This window comes from Dryobates pubescens, chromosome 7, assembly GCF_014839835.1.
Source record: "Dryobates pubescens isolate bDryPub1 chromosome 7, bDryPub1.pri, whole genome shotgun sequence".
Lineage (NCBI taxonomy): Eukaryota > Metazoa > Chordata > Aves > Piciformes > Picidae > Dryobates > Dryobates pubescens.
In genome coordinates, this window is record NC_071618.1 from 7,544,113 (window position 1) to 7,565,704 (window position 21,592).

General features: G+C 41.9%; 1 protein-coding gene across 6 annotated transcripts in view; it reads right to left on the reverse strand.

Moving 5' to 3' along the window:
• MCF2L (MCF.2 cell line derived transforming sequence like) overlaps positions 1 to 21,592 on the reverse strand; it is a 196,749-nt gene that overhangs the window by 159,031 nt on the left and 16,126 nt on the right. Inside the window, exon 1 of one of the 6 annotated variants that reach the window (XM_054162844.1) lies at positions 10,398 to 10,414. The exons of the other annotated variants lie outside the window; for them this stretch is intronic. The gene's annotated coding sequence lies outside the window, so the exon portion shown is untranslated. Of the gene's footprint in view, positions 1 to 10,397; positions 10,415 to 21,592 lie in introns of those variants that run through there. 6 annotated transcript variants of the gene reach the window in all.

Genomic DNA, 21,592 nt, shown 5'->3' on the forward strand with positions numbered 1-21,592 from the left:
ACAGTAACAAGCTTTGGGGTAGTTGCTCTACTGAAGGAAATAATGATCCAGTATTTTCAATATACTTAACCCGAATGTGAGATTAGGATCCTTTTTGATTTGAATCTGGATCATACATGGTTTCAGGAACAATTTTTGACTCAGAGTAAAAAACCACAGACTTTAATTAAAATTGACTCTAAACAAGGGGAGCCAATTGAGCTTTCTTGCAACAAAAAGCAAACCAGGATCTTACCATGAGCTACCAGGGAACCAAAACAGTCCTGGAAATAACAGCATCAGTATAGCTCAGGGATGCACTATTGCAGTTTTCACGCTCTTGAAGTTTGTGCCTGACTCCCCACACCTCTGCAGGTCATCATCATGATGACATCAGGGAGTAAAATGTGGCCATTTCAGCCCCATACACCTCATGCTAAATTAAAATTTGAGAGTAAAAGTTCTGATGGTCTAAAAAGATCTAGCACTGATGGTCTGTAAACACGATAAATGTTTTCAGCTTTCAGGTAAAATGTGGTTATTTTTATGATATATATGTATCCATTTTAATTGAAAATTCAAGCTGCTTCTGAAATTCTGAATTTTCATTTCTGCTAATGTATCACCTTCTAGCAAAAAATCTCCAGTGGTCCCAGGCAAGCCCCTGGTGCAACAGAGGAATTCATACTGAAGTGTAGCACTGTGTAAAAATACTTTCACAAAGAAGTTTGTGGAACAAAGCATTTCACTTCTGTCTTAGAGATTTTAAATGAAGCAAAATGTTTTTCTCAAATAATCTGTAATCCTATTTCTTTCTGTCAATCTGCAAAGATAATAAGCAAGGAACAAATGTATAGCAGAATTTAATCAACTCTCAGAGCTACATAGATGCAATACTTGACCTGATTTCTGCAGGGCTTTATTGAATTTTCTCTAAAGTTCTGTTGAGTTTGAAAGCCACAACATTGCTATTTTCTTCCTTCAGTACTCTGCCCTGCCCTGGCTTTGGCTGTTGTCTTCATCAAAGCCTGATCAAACACAGCAACATCACATCTCTCTTATATTCAAACCACTCCAGCCAAAAAATTATTACCTTTTTTTTTTCAATACATTGTAGCTATTTTGAAAGTGTTTCAGACATAATACACAACAGTTCTCTCAGATGACAAACCAAAGCAGTAAGCATAAGTCATTAACTGCATGTAACGAGGTTTGGATAAGAGATATTTGCGACAACATACCTAAAGATTTCTGGTAGCTTTACTTTGATCTCCATAGTATCAGTTGTCAGTGAGTTCCAGTATTTAATGATGTGTTGTGTTTGAAGCTGCTTTTGCTTAACTACCTTCCTACAATTTTTCTTGGGTGCCCCAGTTTGCCTTTTGTGAAGCAGTGGGAAAAACAAACAAACTAAACTAAAAAAAAAATCCAGGAAATAAACACTCTCTACTCACTTCCTCAAACCATTCATGACTATACAGAACTCCACTGGAGGTGATATTATGTCCCCTCCAATTGCTTTTCTCTTTCCAGACAGAAAATTTCCTACACTAATTAGTTCCTATTAGCACAAAAGCAACCCCATACCTCTGACTGCCTTCACCATGACTCTACATACCCTAATTCTACCCTAACAAAGCAAACAAAACTGGACATGGTACTCAAGAAGTAGGCACAGCAGAGATTACACAGTGACATAAAGATTTTGTTGTTCTCAGTTTCCTTCTCAGCAGTTTGTAATGCTCTGTTTGCCTTTCAGACCAACACTGAGTGCCGACTGAGCTGCTGCTGTTCTCAGGGAACTACCCACAATCAGTCAAGGTCTCTTACTGAGGGGTAACAGTGATCCCAGTGAATAGTGTTTATTGTCTTTTCTCATATATATTGCTCTGTGCAAACTATTAATTTCAACTTCTTTACCGACCTGTTACTTAGCATCCTCAATTTATCCTCCAACTGTTTGCATTCAGCATTGGAGTACTTTGAATAATTTCACACACTTGCAAATTTTGTCTTTCCACATTTCCTTTCCATTTCAGGCTCATTTAGGATTATGTTGAATAGCTGCAGCTCCTGCAGAAATCCCTGCACTACTCCCCTCCACCCATAGAAAACTGACCACCTAAAGCAACTCCCTGTTTCTTGTTTTCCAATCAACTATTAATCCACAAAAGGATTTCCCTTTTAACCCATAGGAGGTTAGTTTCTTTAAGAGCCTGAGACCAGCTGCAGTAGAAGAAAGACCACTTATGCAGAATATAAAGTAGGACTACAAGAAACTAAAACACATACGGGTTTCTCTGCTGCTTTGCATGTGCCCTGCCACATTGCTTGCTGCAAATGGAATAGGCAGAGCATATGGATGGTTATGCTTATAAAGCTAAATCCTCTGCCAACATCCCATACTGCTTTCTGGTGATACCACGTGGGCAAATTCAGGCAGGCAAGACAGCCACTCCTCTGTACAGCCCCAACATCACATGCCACGAAACTCTATGTAAGCAATGAAGCTACAGACATCCATCACTGCAGATGTAGCCAGAAAGACTTACCTAAGGTTGGCTCTTACAGACAGGGAAGGGACCCATTGAGTGTGGTCTTCATAATCTCACAGGTCCTACAAAACACTTCCATATGCACCCACTGCACAAAAGCAATACTGATCCCCAGCTTTAAAAGGGGAAAGAAAGGGGAGACAGGACAGTTGATATGAAAGATCCAAACAGAAAATGCATTTTTAACATTTCAACCTCCTCTTGGCATCAGTTCTTCCTTCATGAAGCAAAGGGATTTTTTCCCTTTTATTTTTCTGAATGACTGAGTTCTTTTGGTAATCAGCCCAGTTAGGCTTTATTATGTAAAGTATCTGGGATTTGAAACTGGGATTCATAAGCAGAGATGGCAGTATTCTGGTTTTGGCAACACCTCACTCTTTCACAAGGAGAAAATTGTTCCTAGATTCACAATCTCAAGGAATACAGAGAACTTTGCATTGTACAAGTCATTGCCCTGAAAATACATGCAGGAAGGGAAAAAGAAATACAAAAATAAAAGTCTCTTCTTAAAAAATTGAGACTCAAACGCTTACACAAAGCGAGAGTAAGTGCAAGATTCATAGAGGAACACAGACTAAAGAAGCCTTCGGATATGCAGGAACATTTAATAAAGGAAGTCCACCAAAATTATGCCTTATTTTAGTGATCTATTAATTTACCTAATCTCTAATCAAGTCCTCAGTGACAGTTCAATCTCAAAATTATTTTCTTTTGAAAAAGTAAGTGCCATACAGATCAGAAAGTCCTAGCAGCTGTTCACCAGGTTCCTTTGTATGGGATATGTTAGCCACAGTGCCAGGAAAGATTATGGAACAGGTCATCTTCACAGTATCACAGTATAACTAAGGTTGGAAGAGACCCCAAGGATCATCAAGTCCAACCTGTCCCAACAGACCTCACAACTAGACCATGGCACCAAGTGCCACGTCCAATCTCCCCTTGAACACCTCCAGGGACAGTGACTCCACCACCTCCCTGGGCAGCACATTCCAATGACGAATGACTTGCTCAGTGAAGAACTTTTTCCTCACTTCGAGTCTAAACCTCCCCTGGCACAGAAGGGCAACAAGGCTGGTGAGAGGCCTTGAGCACAAGCCCTATGAGGAGAGGCTGAGGGAGCTGGGATTGCTTAGCCTGGAGAAGAGGAGGCTCAGAGGAGACCTTATTGCTGTCTACAACTGCCTGAAGGGAGGTTGTAGCCAGGTGGGGGTTGGTCTCTTCTCCCAGGCAACCAGCACCAGAAAAAGAGGACACAGTCTCAAGCTGTGCCAGGGGAGGTTTAGGCTGGATGTTAGGAAGAAATTCTTCATAGAAAGAGTGATCTACCATTGGAATGGGCTGCCCAGGGAGGTGGTGGAGTCACCATCACTGGAGGTGCTTAGGAAGAGACTGGATGGGGCACTTAGTGCCATGGTTCAGTTGATTAGATAGTGTTGGAAGATAGGTTGGACTCAGTGATCTCAAAGGTCTTTTCCAACCTGGTTAATTCTATTCTATCCTATCCTATCCTATCCTATCCTATCCTATCCTATCCTATCCTATCCTATCCTTATTCTATTCACACACAGCAACCAGGCTGAGGGCTGAGGTGGTATCCAGATCAAGTACTCACCAGCTGGGGAAAAGCTTCATCCTTGTGTTCTTTCTGCAGAGGTGCCCCCCTTCCTTTCCATTACTGCTCAGGCCCACGGCTTAGAAGCAGTAGAAGATGGAGGAGACGCAACATGCTTATTTCTGTTTGGTGGCATCTTACCCACTTCAGCCTACACTCGCCACATCTCCGAGCTCTTTTCAGTCTTCTTCCCTAAACATCTCTCCCCCATACCAACTGCAGTTTAGCCTCCCCTTAAAAACAAACAAACCAACTCCCACAAGATTAGATCTTAAAATTTATCTTAGCCACTCACTCTTCCATAAATTCCTTTCATATCCTGTATCTCAGTTTTACAGTAAAGCAGCATCCCTCACACTTCTGTGAAGTTAGGTTATTCATCCTGAATGAACTTAAAATAATTGACCAGATTAAGTGTTTAATACTTTTGAGCATTAACAGATAAGGTCTTCTTTTTCCCCAGCCTCTCTTGCTTGCATGAAGCAAATGAATAAAATGTCTTTTGAATCTCTTCCCTGATCTTCTGTGTTTCTGAAGAGTGCCAGGTTTCCCAGTAACTGCTATTTTCAGTTATTTTCTTCATCCTCTTTATCCCTCTATGTCCAGAGGAGCTAAACCACCCAGATGTGCAGGCATTTGCACTCCTCTAAAAGCAGAATGGCAATGAAAGAATGCTGCCTTTCTACCAGTGCGGCGTCAAGTAAGACCCTACCCTTTCCAACTTCACTGAGATGCCCCTAGAGATGAAGGAAGAACTTTCTGTAGGAAGTTTGGAAGAATAAAGACAGGAAGCATACAGATGAGCAGGGAAATAGCTTGCTGCAAATAGAAGCAATGTAGAAAGAAAGGAAGAGTCAGTCTCACTTTCTTCTTCAGGAAATGTTCACAGGTGTATGTATAATTACAGGCCACACAAGGGCAACTACTGCGAGCCCTATAAAAAACAACCAACCGAAAAAAGCACCTCATGGTATTTTAAACATACCAAAAAATGGAAATCAGGGAGCTCCTGTTGTAGAAGAGCAGATATTGAAAGGTACATGCTAATTAAATAGGTAGTAAAGTCTGGATTACTTCAAAAGAACTGGTCATACACACGAAAGTTCAGCAGATCTACCATTCCAGAGCAAGGGCTGACTTAAAACATCCTCAGGAAATTACTCTGTAACAAAATGTGATATTTAACTGTCACTTATAATTGTCAAGTTTACTTAAAAACAGCCATCTAAAAGAGTATTCAGAGTAAAAGAAGTAGGGTATTTCCAGGACCATTCAATTTGATTGTACAGAGTGAAACTGAAGTGCATACCTCTGAGGAACACGCTGACAAGTTTTATCACAGATAATGGACAGAGTAGATAGACATCAACTGTAATTTGGATCTTTTTTTAACGGGATGTATCTTAAAATTTGACTGCCCTTTTCCACTTGTGCATCTTTTAAAATGTAGCATTCACTGAAGCTTTAGGGTGACAGCTTTTCCCTTTTCAGAAAGGGAAATAGTCCAATGTTCAAGGAATGTTCCAATGTTCAAGGAATGCAGAGAGGACATGGGAAAATGCAGTTTATGACTGGCCTGGCTGACCTGCCCACCTCTGGCAGGTGTAGCCCAACAAGGCTACTTGACATTCTGTCCCCAGTGCTGGCCTCTCTCCTGGACTGTACCTTAAGCAGTGTTAAAGGTCTTGGCTTTGTCTTTATTCAGAACAGAAAAATCTAAGAAGCCTCATAAAACATCCAGAAATAGGAAAATAATTTCCAACAGCCACAAGGGTATGCAGCCTGCAGCCAAAGAGGCAAAAACCCAAACAAGATCTCAGTCTTGCTGCAGAACATTCACCCTCATCACAGGTCCCACGATGTTGCCTTCGTGTCATTCACAGTTGAGCTTGAAAATTTCTGTGTATGTGTTGCCTTAACAGGTCAGTTCTCCCATCTATTTTATTGCACACAATCCTCAGTAAATAAACCAGCATTACTTTCATTGTCTGGTTATTTGTGTCTATGGATGCTTAATACAGGAGAGAAAGAGCAGGCCATAGCTGTCAAAAGTGGCAGGAGATGGCAGGCAGGGTAAAAAAAAGACTTCTGAGAAATGGCATTTGCAGACTATTAGGACTTTTAATATCTCAACAAGCAAAAATCACTATGTCCAGTTCACAATTATTTGGGATTTTTAATGAGAATATGAAATACTGAACATTTCCAGATCTCTTTTTTTTTTCTGTTTAATATCCTTCAGAGAAGATCCTGCTTTCCAAACCAGTCAAATTAAGCAGATCTTGCCTGCAAGCTACTCTGTACGATACCTCAGCAGATGAGAGAAAATTACTACTCTTCAGTTTATATTTTCTCTGCCTTCATTATAGCAAAGCCAACAGCGAAGAAAATCTCATGTAAGCTTCTTTACATTGTAAGCCACATCCAAACCACCATTTCATGCTTTCTTGAAATGGAAAGGTTGAATTTTTGCCTCAATAGGCTTCTGAAACAGGCTTCTACTGTTAGTCAACCACACTGCTTTTGAAAGACAAATGTAAGCATATGTGTACACTTTCCTTTGTTATTTTATTTTTGCACTGCTGTTGCTTTTTCTTATTTTGCCTCCTTCACTCTTAACAGCTACTTCCCATCCAGAACAAGAATTCTTCTGTAAGTGACAAGCTTAACGTTAAATCTCCAACGGCATGAGATTGAACACATCCAAGTGCCGGGTTCTGCACATTGGCCACAGCAACCCCATGCAGAGCTACAGGCTGGGGTCAGAGTGGCTGGAGAACATCCAGGTAGAGAGGGACCTGGGGGTGCTGGTCGACGGTAGACTGAACATGAGCCTGCAGTGTGCCCAGGCAGCCAAGAGGGCCAATGGCATCCTGGCCTGCATCAGGAACAGTGTGGCCAGCAGGAGCAGGGAGGTCATTCTGCCCCTGTACACTGCACTGGTTAGGCCGCACCTCGAGTACTGTGTCCAGTTCTGGGCCCCTCAGTTTAGGAAAGATGTTGACTTGCTGGAACGAGTCCAGAGAAGAGCAATAAAGTTGGTGAGGGGTTTGGAGCACAAGCCCTATGAGGAGAGGCTGAGGGAGCTGGGGTTGCTTAGCCTGGAGAGGAGGAGACTCAGGGGTGACCTTATTACTCTCTACAACTACCTGAAGGGAGGTTGTAGACAGACAGATGTTGGTCTCTTCTCCCAGGCAGCCAGTACCAGAACAAGAGGACATAGTCTCAGGCTGCACCAGGGGAGGTTTAGGTTGGATGTTAGGAAAAAGTTCTATACAGAGAGAGTGATTGCCCATTGGAGGTTTTCAGGAGGAGACTTGATGGGGTGCTTGGTGCCATGGGTTAGTTGTTTAGGTGGTGTTGGATTGGTTGATGGGTTGGACGCGATGATCTTGAAGGTCTCTTCCAACCTGGTTTATTCTATGTATTCTAATGCAATGCTATTTATTTTCACTTTCTTTGTCTTTAAAATGCAGTAAAAAGAAGTACTTTTTTGACAAACCATCTATTCCACATAAGAGGTGACATGGGCGTCAATTACATGGGCATTTCTTATTCCAGCTCATGACATGTTTGTTTCTAATCCTGTTCAATGCTGTCATGTTAGCCGCACAATTATTGGTTAAATAATATCCTCCAGGATGCACCAACTGGTGCACCAAACTATCTTCAACAGTTACTTGTACTATATTCTGTTGCCCATTGAGTAATGTCAGGTTTTATGAGACATCGAATACATAGAATAGAATACATAGAATAAACCAGGTTGGAAGAGACCTTCAAGATCATCGCGTCCAACCCATCAACCAATCCAACACCACCTAAACAATTAACCCACGGCACCAAGCATCCCACCAAGTCTTCTCCTGAAAACCTTCAATGATGGTGACTCCACCACCTCCCCAGGCAGCCCATTCCAATGGGCAATCACTCTTTCTGTATAGAACTTTTTCCTAACATCTAGCCTGAACCTCCCCTGGTGCAGCCTGAGACTGTGTCCTCTTGTCCTGGTACTGGCCGCCTGGGAGAAGAGACCAAAATTCGAAGTGAGAGTTCCATAACATTGCAGGTTCTGTACTCTTGCCATTTCTCAAGTTTATCTCATCAAAGATTTGCTCTCAGAGTTCTTCTCTTTAGCAGACTGGTTTCAACAGGCTAAAAATTGTTCAATCCTTCAGCTGCCAGCTCTCCTGCAGAACCTCAGCAGAATGTGAGTGCTGTCCTGTCCCACACTTCTGCCACTTACCCATCTGTGTTTGCTCATCAGATCCAAGTAACACATCAAGATTGAACTGTAGCACACAGCTCCCTCAAAAGCTCAGTATCTGAATGCCTACTGAAATCCAATTGTACAACTTGCACGCACTGGTTGAAAAGACTTGTCTACAATGCCAGTTTTGCTTCCACTCCAGTCAAAGATCATGACAATATTGAAATTAATTAAAAAAAAAAAATCAAAAAATATGTAACATTTTCCAAGGAAGTAAAGGAAAATAACAACAAAAACCAACCACAACAACTAAAAAACCCACAAACAAACAAACAAACAAAACAACCCACATGAAGTTGACAGACAAAACCCACAGCATCTCACACTATTTGATTGTACATAGTTAAATATTTGTCATAGCATACAATGCTTCTGCATGATTATTTTCAGGATGTTAGGCCTGGACAGGACTTGGAGGAAAGAAAGGATTATGGTACCATATGTCCCTTTCCAAGACAAGAGATGTATGAACGGACCGCTTTCCAATTATTTCCTATATGCTTCATGGTAATGCCTGGATCTCTCATTTTGATCCTTTTCACTATCCCCACCTGTGTACCCAAGAGGAGGAGCATTTTCAAAAACAAATACTGTCAATGCATCAGCAGAGCACAGACCAGCAGCATGGAGAACAAGGAGGCTAGAGTAATGAAATATAATTTAAAAGCTGTGATTTCAAAGGGCAGCATACAGAGCAGCCTTGAAGATGCCAGATGCTATGCACTGGAAGGACTGACTTGAAATTTTAGCTAAACCACACCAACAACATGAAAAGAGAAGTCTCTTTGCTCCCCAGACACTAATCTGCATTCACATTCCCCTACAAGCCACTTACTTTCTTCGAGATCTTGACCAACCCTTTAAAGAAACAAACAGGTTTTAAGGAAAGTCACCTTTGCATCTGTGGTTATTAGTACAGTACCTGCTATAAAAGTAAAAATCACTAAGTAACTTTGGCTGGAAGGCTCTACTGTGTAAAACCAAAGAAATGCATAGAAATAAACAGCTTAGCACCTGGAACTATGATTATCCATGGAGGGAACACTGTTAAGGTCTCAGATTCAAAGGTTATTTAATACTCATGAATAAAATCCCAAAAGCAAAGGGCACAGTGACTAAACTTGTATACAATTTCATGTGAACAGCTGCCCCACTGTTTAGAGAAAAAGGGAGTTTATGAAACATTTCAAAGTCTATTTTAGCAAGTAATCCCAGCATGGAATCACTGCCAGATGTCTTTATAGTATATGACAAGCTACAGGCAACATTTTGTCAACACGTGTTAAATGTTTTTCTGTACAGTCTTCTCAGTGCTGTATGTTACTCTTCCAAAATATATATGGGAAACTGCTTTCCTAATAGAAAGGTGGTCACAAATGTGACTTCTACCTCATGCACTTAAGACCCAGGTACACACATCAGGCTATCTTAAACATGCCTGCCAAAACCAATCTAAGAATTATACAATTCTTGCTTAACAGAGCTTCTCTTAAAAGTACAATAAGGCAAGCAAGTTTTAAATTAATTCTTCCTCATATAATTAATTACACAACCACACTGCTGCACAGAATTGGCTTTAGCTTGAACAGTTGAAGCTATTCACAAGCATCACTAAAGTCTTTTAACACAGCATTATGAAATCAGACTCCTCTCAAAGCCAGAGCAAAACCACTCATCTGTGAGAACACATACATGTATCCCACATTGAAATACTTAAATAAACTACAAATAGAACCAGTGTCCTGCCAAAATTCTATTATGAGGCAAATATACCAGCAGTTCCTTTCTGCACCTCTCTGATCTCCAAAATACAGCTAAGACTGCAACAATATGGAAACAATAGCACTGAGCTTCAAAAAGCAAGACTTTAAAAATGAGTGTTCAGAAAACTGGATGCTCTATGTGAAAATATATATATATATATATATATATATATATATAAACACACATGCAGTCCACATTTAGCCTTGTGAATACCAACCTTTGCTGTTGCTCTGTCTGAAATCCAAAGCACAGTGCACAGCTCCTTTGCTCCGGGGTTTTATGTGAGAATAGCGTAGTGGACACAGCACTTAAGGAACAAACACAGTAAAAACATCCAAGTGTGCATGTTAAACTCTTCCCAAATGCAGTAAAACTGACACGCTCAGGGCAGTGCACTTAGCTTTTGCAGTGAATTTGTTTCCAAGGAAACCAATAGCTGCAGATGTTTTCTCATAAAACAGGGAAAGAAAACTCAGCAGTGAGATTACTTGTTTACTTAGTATTTTATTCACACATTTTTTCTAATCTATAACAGACTATTCCTTAAACTTTGTTAGAAGGCCAAACTGCATTTAAAAATAATTTTAAAATGCTTCCTCTCCATACAGCCTTACTGAACAGGTGCTGCTAAAGAAATCACACCACCTTTACATGTTTTCCTCTTTATCCTCTTTCAGTCTCCTCTCCCAGAGGAAACTGTCTCCTGCGCTAAGTGTGCAAAACCCACCCTATATGACCTTTTCACCCTAAAAGGTTCTCTGACACCTTGGCATGGCACCAGTTTCCAACAACACTGACCTTGAGAGGCAACATATGGCATAGCTTTGCAGTTAAAATTGTATCATGCTATAGAGATATAACCATGACTGACAGGATGTATTCTTCTTAGGATGAGAGTACAGAATATAAGCATTTAGTAAAACCATAAAGCATATGCAAGGTAGAAAATCCACTTGGCCTGCAGTTCTTCCACAGGACATTATACCTGTAACTGACAGCTGCACACACAATGCTTACTTCTTGTTTGTGCTACAGATTCTCAAGCCAAGATAGACACAAAGTAAAAATGTTATGAACATTGCATTTAAAAATAATAACAATAAAACCATAGACCACTTTACTCTGAATAAGATCCCAGAGTATTTACCATACCTTCCAAGATCTGACAGCTTTTACCCCACTCAAATCCTCTTTTGTTGTTACTGATTCAACAGCAACATCTACTGGGCATGGAAGGGCAAGACTCAATTTCTTGAAAGAGATTAAAGGGCACCAGGCACAGGTGCAGAAAACACTTAGAGCATTCATCTTTGGATGCTTTTCCATCCTAGCCACTGTAGAACCAGAACTGAAAGGAACAAAACTTTTAAATATGTATTTGCTCTCTACTCATCCTTCCAAAATGTAAACAAACCTAGCAATAAGAACAGCAGTGCCTTCTGGATGCCATTTAGAGACAACATATTTATATTACATCTTCTAGGAATATTAGATACATTAGAATAACAGAATCAGTTGACAGGAATTCTGTCAGTAAAAGTAATCAGTCTTCATGCACTGAAGAGGTTTATTATACACCTTTTTGCTCTTTAAATCTATTTTCCCTCTTCGTTGAACAATTACACTAAACCACCAAACAGCAGTGACTAACAACCAATCAGAACAAACCAAGCAGAAGTACTTCAAAACTTTCTGGAGCACAAGATGATCACTTGTGGACCTACTGAATGCCAAGAACAAGGATCCCAAAAGACTTTGGCTTAATGACACCCCAAATTTGCCTTCCATATAGAATCTACTAGGATCTAAATTCCCTAAGTGGTGCACAAAAAGCACTGAGGTCTTGCAAGAAGGACACAGGACAATCCACATTTCTGGCAGGCTCCATCTAAGCAAGTCAAAGAAAGCAGAGGGGCAGTTCAGCTTCATCCCTCTTTCTGTCCTTCTGCAGACAGTGGTGCTTCATCTGCCTGCTGAAAGGCACACATAATTATGGTTCACAACCACAGCCCTTGCCTGGCTTTTGACATCTATGCAACTCCCTCTTTTGAAACACAATCAGATGAGACCAGACCCCTACCCTACACATGCCATTGTGATACCTTTTACAGTCTCAATGTGTTTTACAGCAATGAAAAGCGCAGGCACTGACAACTTCTGTGGAATGAAATACGCCAGGGTACATGATCACACCATTCCTCAGAGCTGAAATTACACAAAAGCACGCTACAGCACATGGATGGAATAGCAAATTTCAATATAAAGTATGGGTCTAGAACATATGTTCTAAAATGAGAGGTCTTTCTCAAAATAAGCAACAATATGGAGGGGGGGAAAGTAAACCAACATTCTTAATACATGTAATGGGACATTTGTGCATGTTCCCCCCCCCCCCTGCAGTCTTCTCACTGCAAACCCTGTCTATGTGGAAAAAGAAACTTCTAGGACTCGTCCTGGAAAAAAACCTCTATACACAGAGTGCTAGAGTAGAGGATTCAGGCAGCATTAAGACAGCTGACTGCTTCTAGGCCCATCAGCCTTACTCCAACTGGATTTTTTGGCAAGCTTTGACAGCATTAGACATCCCTAATATCTTCTCTGCATATATGCAACCTCATGCATGTATCCACACACTTTACTGGAAACAGAGCTGCTAACAAGACTGGCTTAGTTTTTCAAAGACTTTCTTCCCTCTTCACAAACCTCAGCAGAAGTGACACTTGTGTAGTCTCCCTGAAACCTTCGTCTTTTGGATAGGTCTCCTCAGCAGCACTTAATCCCAGGCAGCCGTTCAATCCATCATTTTCAGTGTGGCTGTTTTTCCCCACAATGATTCTTGGATGGAAGTCACACATGCTGCAAGGATACCATAGAGCCTTCCCTCCCTCCATCTATACATTTAGTAATTAGCAAAAGTATATTTCTACAGGTAAGCCACACAAATTTGACACCAGAAAGCTTAAACTCATAGAATCCAGAAGTAGTAACAATTTTATTTCCTTCCTCTCTCTACAAAATGTTGTTTAGTAATCTTCAATAGAAAATATATTCATCTACTCCATAATTGGTTTAGATGACATTTTAAGACTACAAGCCATAATCTAATCTTGTGCAACAGATAATTTGAAAGAACCACAATTTTTCTAATGTACTTTATGACCAGCAAATAGGCTTAAGCAGCTCTGATAAGATGAGCTCAGAAAATAAAACTGCTCACTAAGTAACTGCAATTGCACATCCAAATTAAATAAACTCTCTCTAGCCGCCAACAATTAAAACAAACACATTATATTTAGCTGGAGGTCAAGGTTTTCAGCTGACAGCTGGCCATTTAAACAGTTCCAGTCAACTCTAAACCAGCACAATTTTAAACAGAAAAAAACCCGCAGCCATGTCAGTATGAACCTCGTCTCCAGTTCCTACATAGCCATTTTCGGTGGCAGGAAGATTTCTGTGCACCTTGCCTGTGGACATAAACACCTGCCAGAGCTGTAGCAAAATGCAAAAATAGACTTGAAAACAAACCAACCTTAAAAATCTATTTCACTATTTTCCAATAGCTCTGTTCTGAAAGCTCCCTTCTCCTATGTAATGATGGCTTTACTTTCCAAACACTCAGAGAGAGTGCATTGATTAACCCCAGCAGATCTCTGCATTTGCATGAAACAGCCCTGAGTAATTCCTCAGTGACAGAGGCAGCAACTGAACTCAGCATCTCATCTTCCTATTGGCTGGAACAGAGGCAGGGCAACTAATTTCCATGACAAACGGTCCAGCTGGAAGTCAGTGAGTCAGTCTAACCCACCACTTTTTACCCTAGAGATGTGTAGGTGACACTGAAATGATACTAAGGCAGCACACAAGGGAAAACTCTGAACTTGCAGTGCAACTGTTTTTCATTACACACGCATGAGATGTCTAAGTCATGCACTACACTGTCAGAGGAATAAGCTAGTTTCTAGAATAGAGTCTGGTTTGTCCTGTTTAGATATGATAATTAAGCAGATTCACAAAGACATCCACTGCCTACAGATGCAGCAAAATGGGATTTACAGAATGCCTAAACAGGTTAGACATGCAACCCCTTCTGAATTTCAACTATGCTGCTTCTTAGGCACTTTTCCAATCTCTCTGGAGCCACCTGAGGCACCAGAATCACAAAGGTATTCATGTCAAGGACTAAACAGAATTGATAAAGCTTTCCTCTTTCTTTCATCAAGTATCTAGTGTTTCATCCTGCATAGAGAATATCTGAAAAGTGAAGCCTGATTTAAATCAAAAGAAAAAGAGTGATTACATTCAGAGGTATCACAAAAGCTATTGATTTTCATCATAAACTAAGCCTTACTGCTTTCTCTTCTGATTAAATGGCTATATATTTCAAGTAGATTGTAAACAAAGAGGACTACATAATATTAAACTATATAGACTCAAGAAAGTTGTGCTCACTTTTACTAGTTTAATTGCAGAATGTTAGAGATTGGAAGGGACCTCCAGAGATCAAGTCCAACCCCCCTGGCAAAGCAGGATCACCTAAGGCAGGTTGCACAGGAATGCATCCAGGCTGGTTTAGGAGATCTCCAGAGAAGGAGACTCCACAACCTCTCTGGGCAGCCTGTTCCAGTGCTCCCTCGGCCTCGTTGCAAGGAAATGTCTCCTTGTGTTGAGGCAGAACCTCCTGTGTTCCAGCTTGTGGCTTGTTCCTTGTCCTACCATTGGGCAGCACAGAAAAGAGGCTGGACCTTCACCTCAATACCCACCCTTCAGATATTTATAGGCATTGATAAGATCCCCTCTCAGCCTTCTCAAGACTAAACAGTCCCAGATCTCTCAGTCTTTCTTCACAGGAGAGATGTTTCAGTCCTGCAATCATCTCCATATCTCTCCTTTGGACTCTCTCCCCTGTCTCACTTGAACTGAGGAGCCCCAAACTGGACACAGTACTGTGGGTGTGGTTCCACGAGGGCAGAGGGGGAGGAGAACCTCCCTAGACCTGCTGGACACACTTTTCTTAATGTCCCCCAGGATGCCGTTGGCCCTGTTGTGCACAAGGGCACATTGCTGTTCCATGGCTAACTTGCTGTCTACTAGGACTCCAAGGTCTTTCTCCAAGGAGCTGCTTTCCAGCATGACAACCTCTAGTCTGTACTGATGCCTGTGATTATTTCTCCCCAGATGCAGGAGTCTGGACTTATCCTTATTGAACTTCATGAAGTTCACATCTGCCCAGCTCTCCAGCCTGTCCAGATCTCACTGGATGGCAGCACAGCCTTCCAGTGTCAGCCACCCAACACCAGTTTTGCATCATCAGTGAACTTGCTGAGGGTACAGTCAATCCCCTCATCCAGGTCATTGACAAATATACTGAACAAAAGTAGACCCAATACTGATCCCTAGACAATGGACCCACTTTTTCCCTATTCTTCCTTTTACTGTTGCATTTAGGGGAGGTCCTCTTGTTATTTTTCACTTCCCAGCCAGATTTAGCTCCAAGAGAACCTTGGCCTTTCTGGTTGCATCTCAGTATGCTTTGACAGCATTTCTATAATCCTCCCAAATGCCTAGACCCTTCTTCCACTTATTGTTGACTTCACTCTTCCATTTGAATTTTTCTATCAGCTTCTTGCTTATCCATGCAAGTCTCCTGCCTCCTCTACTAGATTTTTTTTCCAGGGGTATACATTTTTCTTGAGCTTGGAGGAAGTGATGTTTAAATAAAAAACATCTCTCTTGGACCCCCTTCCCATCTAGAGCCCTAGCCCATGGGACACATTTAAGTAGTCCTTTGCATAGGACAAAGTCAGCCCTCTTAAAGTCCAGGGCAGAAGTTTTACTATTAGCCCTGCTTCATTCCCCAACAATACTGAACTCTATCACTTCATGATCCAAGCAGCCAAGGCTGCCTCCTACCTTAACACCCTTGACTAGACCTTCTTTGTTTGTTAATACAAGGTCCAGCATCACACCTCTCCTCACTGGTTATTCAACCACCTGCATCAGGCAGTCGTCATCCATGCACTGCAGGAACTTTCTAGACTGTGTGATCTTTCCAATTAATATCATGGTGACTGAAGTCACCCATGAACACCAGGATATGTGGTCTTGAGGATACATCTAGCTGCCTGTAAAAGGCTTCACTGACAACTTTCTCTTGGTTTGGTGGTCTATTGTAGACACCCACAACAGTGTCACCCGTGTTTGCATGTCTTTTAACTCTTACCCATTAGGTTTCAACACTTCACACAAACACACACACACAATGTTAAGCCAAATGCATTCTAGCTGCTTACTCATATAGAGGGCAACTCCACCACCTTGTCTTGTTGGTACTAAAAATTACATAGTCATCCATGACAACATTCCAGTCACGGGTGCTATCCCACCATGTCGCTGTAATTACAATGAGATTGTAGCCCTTTGTCCACACCCACATTTCTAGTTCATCCTGTTTATTCCCCATGCTTCCTCTGTTGGTATACAGACACTTCAGAGACTTAATGAAGTAAGAAGATGACCTTGGAGACCTGCTACCGTTGCAACTGGTCTTGTCTATTTTCCCACTGGCTGCAATGGCACACACATTGCCATTTTGGACCTCGCCCCCTAAGAATCTCAGTTTAAAGCCCTCTTGATTAAGTTGCCTGCCCTACTCCCAAAGATTCTATTGAGACAAAGACCTTTGAGACAAGTGTACACCATCCCTCCCTAGCAGGTTGCAGTTGTCATAGACTGTCCCATTGTCATAGAAGCCAAAATCTTCATGATAGCACCAACCACACAGTCAGAAATTAATGTTGTAATCAATATAGTTCATCTGTACCTTGCTGCCCCTTTTCCTCTAACTGGCAAGACAGAAGAACAGATAACATGGGCCCAAATATTTTTAACTTGTGGCCCCAGAACTTTGGAGTCTGTCTTTATTTTGCTCAGGTTCCTACTCTCAGAGTCACTCCTGCCCACATGGAAGAGTAACAACAGGTAGTAGTCAGTGATCTTCACAAGTTGAGGCACCCTTTCAGCAATGTCACAGATTTTAGCTCCTGGGAGGCACCAAACTTCTTGTCATCCTTTATCAGGTCAGCAGATGAGCACCTTGGTGCCTTTTAAGAGAGAGTCTCCCACTATAAGCATACTTCATTTCTTTGTATGATAACCACTCTGTTTTTCGGTTGGAGTTTCACTATGTTGTACTTGCCCATGAATGTCAAGAAACATTAAAACATCTTTCTATTCTTGACACTGATGTTGGGAGGTGGGGAATGATGCTTGGTCCTGCTTTCATGGGTAACCAGGGATCAAGGTGGATCGGTGTTAATGGTTTTTGGCCAGTGATTGTGATTTTGGAACCAAGAATCTATCTCATTTTCAGCACTACATCCGTGTCAGCTTTGGTCTTAGATCTCAGGCATGTGCCTACCATTTTGGCAGAGCGCTAGAGCACTCTCCTGTGCCATGGAGCTACAAGCAGGGTTCAGGAGGCTGCTGCACACCCCACAGGCTGCTTTTGCAGTTGTGTGCATTCCCACAGCACAACAAGAATGCAGCTGCCTTGGTCTGCACCGTCTGAGTGAGCTGCTGGGTTGCCTGCATTTAAAAAACTCCCACACTTCCCTGGCTGCAGGCTGGAGCTCCCTCCTGTCATACTGCCCTATCCTGGTGCAGACTTGTCTGCACTACAGCTGGTCTCCTCCAGAAGAGAGACTTTGCCCCGTCCCCTCAAGGGCACATCAGTCTCACATGGTCACAAGACCTAGTGGTCCTGCCAGAGGAGCACACAGGGACCTGCTTGCCTTTTCAACTGCAAAGCCACCATCTGACCCCAACCCCTGATGCAACCTTTTAATGGCATTAGAGAATCATTTCTTACCTCCCTACTCAACATAAGAATTCCAGTATTTTGAGGAAACTCAACATTTTAGTTTACATGAATCACATCATGTCATGAAATTATTCCTAACACCATGCACAATGAAGCAGGTAAAGCTTCCCCCTTTCTTCATCTTAAGTCCTTGCTTCTTTGTACTGAATATTGGTATACACCTCTCCCTTGCAAGGAGCTCTCTAAGCACAGAACAGGCATGAAGGCAGACAGGCTGGCAGAGGTCCAACTGTACCTCTCAGGTTCATGTGATGTCCCAGCTAACAAGGAACCTCAGCCAAACTCCCTCTGAAAAGCAAAAGACTCTCTAGGAAATGGGAGAATAGAAAGGCAAAAGCAACAAATGCTGTGGCTGGGCTGCTTATTACAACAGAAAACAGGGGGGGAAAGTAGAAGGAAGTGCAACACAATACACCTAATAAACCATTACAAGTTGCAATGGATCTGTATAAGCCATTGCAGCACACAGTACTTAGAACATGTCCCTACAGTCTTTCCCAGCTGAGTTCATTCATTTACTATAGCTGCAGATGGTACCATAGGTTCTTCGGCTTTACCTTAGTGACACGGCAAGCGACAGGACTAGAGGAAATGGTTTCAAGCTGCACCAGGAGAGGTTCAGGCTGGATGCTAGGAAATATTTCTTCACAGAGAGGGTTATCAAACATTGGAATTGTCTGTCCAGAGCAGTGGTGGAGTCGCCATCCCTGGAGGTGTTTAAGCAGCATGTGGACCTGGCATTTAGGGACATGATTTAGGATTGACCCTAAACTGGGTTGAGAGTTGGACTGGATGATCAGATGTTTTCTGTGATTCTATGACTAGCAATTAATAAAGGCTAAGAATAATTTCAGGCAGCACTGTTTTTCCTGAAAATGTCTTTTCTTTATCATGCTACATTCTCTGTTACTGTATGAAGTACCCTCAAAAACAGGAAAGAGCAATTGATCTGAAAATTCATCAATTACGGACATCTCCAGGCATATATATCCATGCATACACACACACACACACACTCTGAATTTTATTGCTGACATTACTGAAATACCTCCCCATAACTAATTTTTAGCTGGCAATGCCTTTTTACACTAATAGAGCTTTTCTGCTCTAACTTCTTGAACTGAATGGTACAAGCTGAACAAGAAGCTATTTTTATATATGCCATATTTTCTGTAATTCCTTGGAAAGAAGGAATTAGAGTTAAATATTAATTTCATTTAAGAGGCTGGTTAACCTGCATATCTTAAAAAAATTTCACATGAAAGTCCTGACAAGATTCCTACTGATTTTAATCAGGCTGGGATTTCACTGCTCTGTTACTTGAAGCAGCAACACAATACAGATTAAGTTTACCATGCAAAGGTTCTCCTTTCCATGTTGTGAGATAGATTATTCCAACTACCTTTAAACATGTCTTATTCTGAGAAGTTAAACTCATAAGAATTTGCCAAATTCCTTCATTAGCAATTCAGTTTTAATAAGAAGGATCTCTTAACTAACCCCAAAAATCCCCACTGGATTGTAAACATGTACTGAGATCAATACAGGTCCTGCTGCAGCCAATAAAGGACAAGGATGTAGAGTCGTTCGCCATTGGAATGGGCTGCCCAGGGAGGTGGTGGAGTCACTGTCCCTGGAGGGGTTCAAGAGGGGATTGCATGGGGCAGTTGGTGCCATGGTCTAGTCATGAGGCCTGTGGTGACAGGTTGGACTTGATGATCTTTGAGGTCTCTTCCAACCTTGGTGATTCTGTGAAAATACTGTGAAATTATAAAATTGAGTTCCGCTGTAAGCAAACAGCCTCACTGTGAAATGCTAACTGTGCACACACAGTATCTGCTATCTCTTTACTTCACATCAATCAAACTGTTAGTACCAAAGAGAAAGTTCACCACAGACATACTGAAAAGCTCCCACAGTAAAATCTGGCTACTGGGGACAACTCACTGACACTAAGCAGATAAAGTGTACAGCAAAACAAATAGTCTCCTCCACCGACAGTAATGCTGATCACAGTTATATGTTCATAAAAAAAAGGGGGGAAAAAGGTAAAAAAAAAACCCAAGTCCCCCCTCCTTCAGCATCATGACAGATACCACCAGGGAGAGCAATAGCTCCCAGCTCTGTGCCAGACTGTGTAGCAGTGAGTGGTTTGCATAGTCTAGCTTAAGGACTCTTGCCCAAACTGGCTTGTTTTTAAAGGTCATCAGCTATTTAGCATCTGCACAGACAGGGTGAGGAAGAAGTCTATAATGCCAGCTTCACTCCATGGAAGGTGTACCAGTGTTAATCAGATAACAGATGTTGATAGCCCCATGAAAAAAGGGGTCATGTTGAATATGGAATTCCAACACAGAAGAAATCTCTGGCTGTTTCACAAATTTTACACTTGACATCTTGATTGTTTGGTTTGTTGGGGTATTTTGAGTATGCAACCAACCTCATAAAAAATACTTCAGATGGTATTCATATGCTTATATATACACCTGCCAGCAGCAATGATCTTGTTCAGCCAGGAGGGCCAATGGCATCCTGGCCTGCATCAGGAACAGTGTGGCCAGCAGGAGCAGGGAGGTCATTCTGCCCCTGTACACTGCACTGGTTAGGCCGCACCTTGAGTCCTGTGTCCAGTTCTGGGCCCCTCAGTTTAGGAAGGAGGTTGACTTGCTGGAGCATGTCCAGAAAAGGGCAACAAGGTTGGTGAGGGGCTTGGAGCACAAGCCCTATGAGGAGAGACTGAGGGAGCTGGGGTTGCTTAGTCTGGAGAGGAGGAGACTCAGGGGTGACCTTATTGCTCTCTACAACTACCTGAAGGGAGATTGTAGTGAGGTGGAGGTTGGTCTCTTCTCCCAGGCAACCAATACCAGAACAAGAGGACACAGTCTCAGGCTGCGTCAGGGGAGGTTTAGGCTGGAGGTCAGGAGGAAGTTTTACACAGAGAGAGTGATTGCCCACTGGAATGGGCTGCCTGAGGAGGTGGTGGGGTCGCCGTCGCTGGGGGTGTTCAGGGCGAGGCTTGACAGGATGCTTGGTTGCATGGTTTAGTTGATTGGGTGGTGTTGGATGATAGGTTGGACATGATGATCTCGAAGGTCTCTTCCAACCTGGTTTATTCTATAAATTCTATAAGCAAACCCTTGAAAAAAGCTCTTCAGCAAGTTTTAATTTGAGGTAAGGTGTAATATGCACAGCTTTGCAAATTAAAATTCTAGAGAGATACTGAGTATGATAAAGCTTCTCAGACAATACAAGCTACAAGGATCAAGGAGCTTTCAGAACATATTGTGTAAATCGAGGACTACTCCCCCAAAATGCACTGGCATTTTTTTAGATACCAACAAAAGCATCTTCTAAGAGATTAAATTAAGTTTCCTATTTTTTAGTCAAGATTTTTAAGAGGTTGTATTTGTAGACATTAAGGAACAGAATGGACTTGGTCAAAACAGCATTAACTGTTGTTTATCTGAACAGTCACTTGAAACAACCCCCTGGAATGGGTTGTCCAGGGAGGTGGTTGGGGGTGCCGTCCCTGG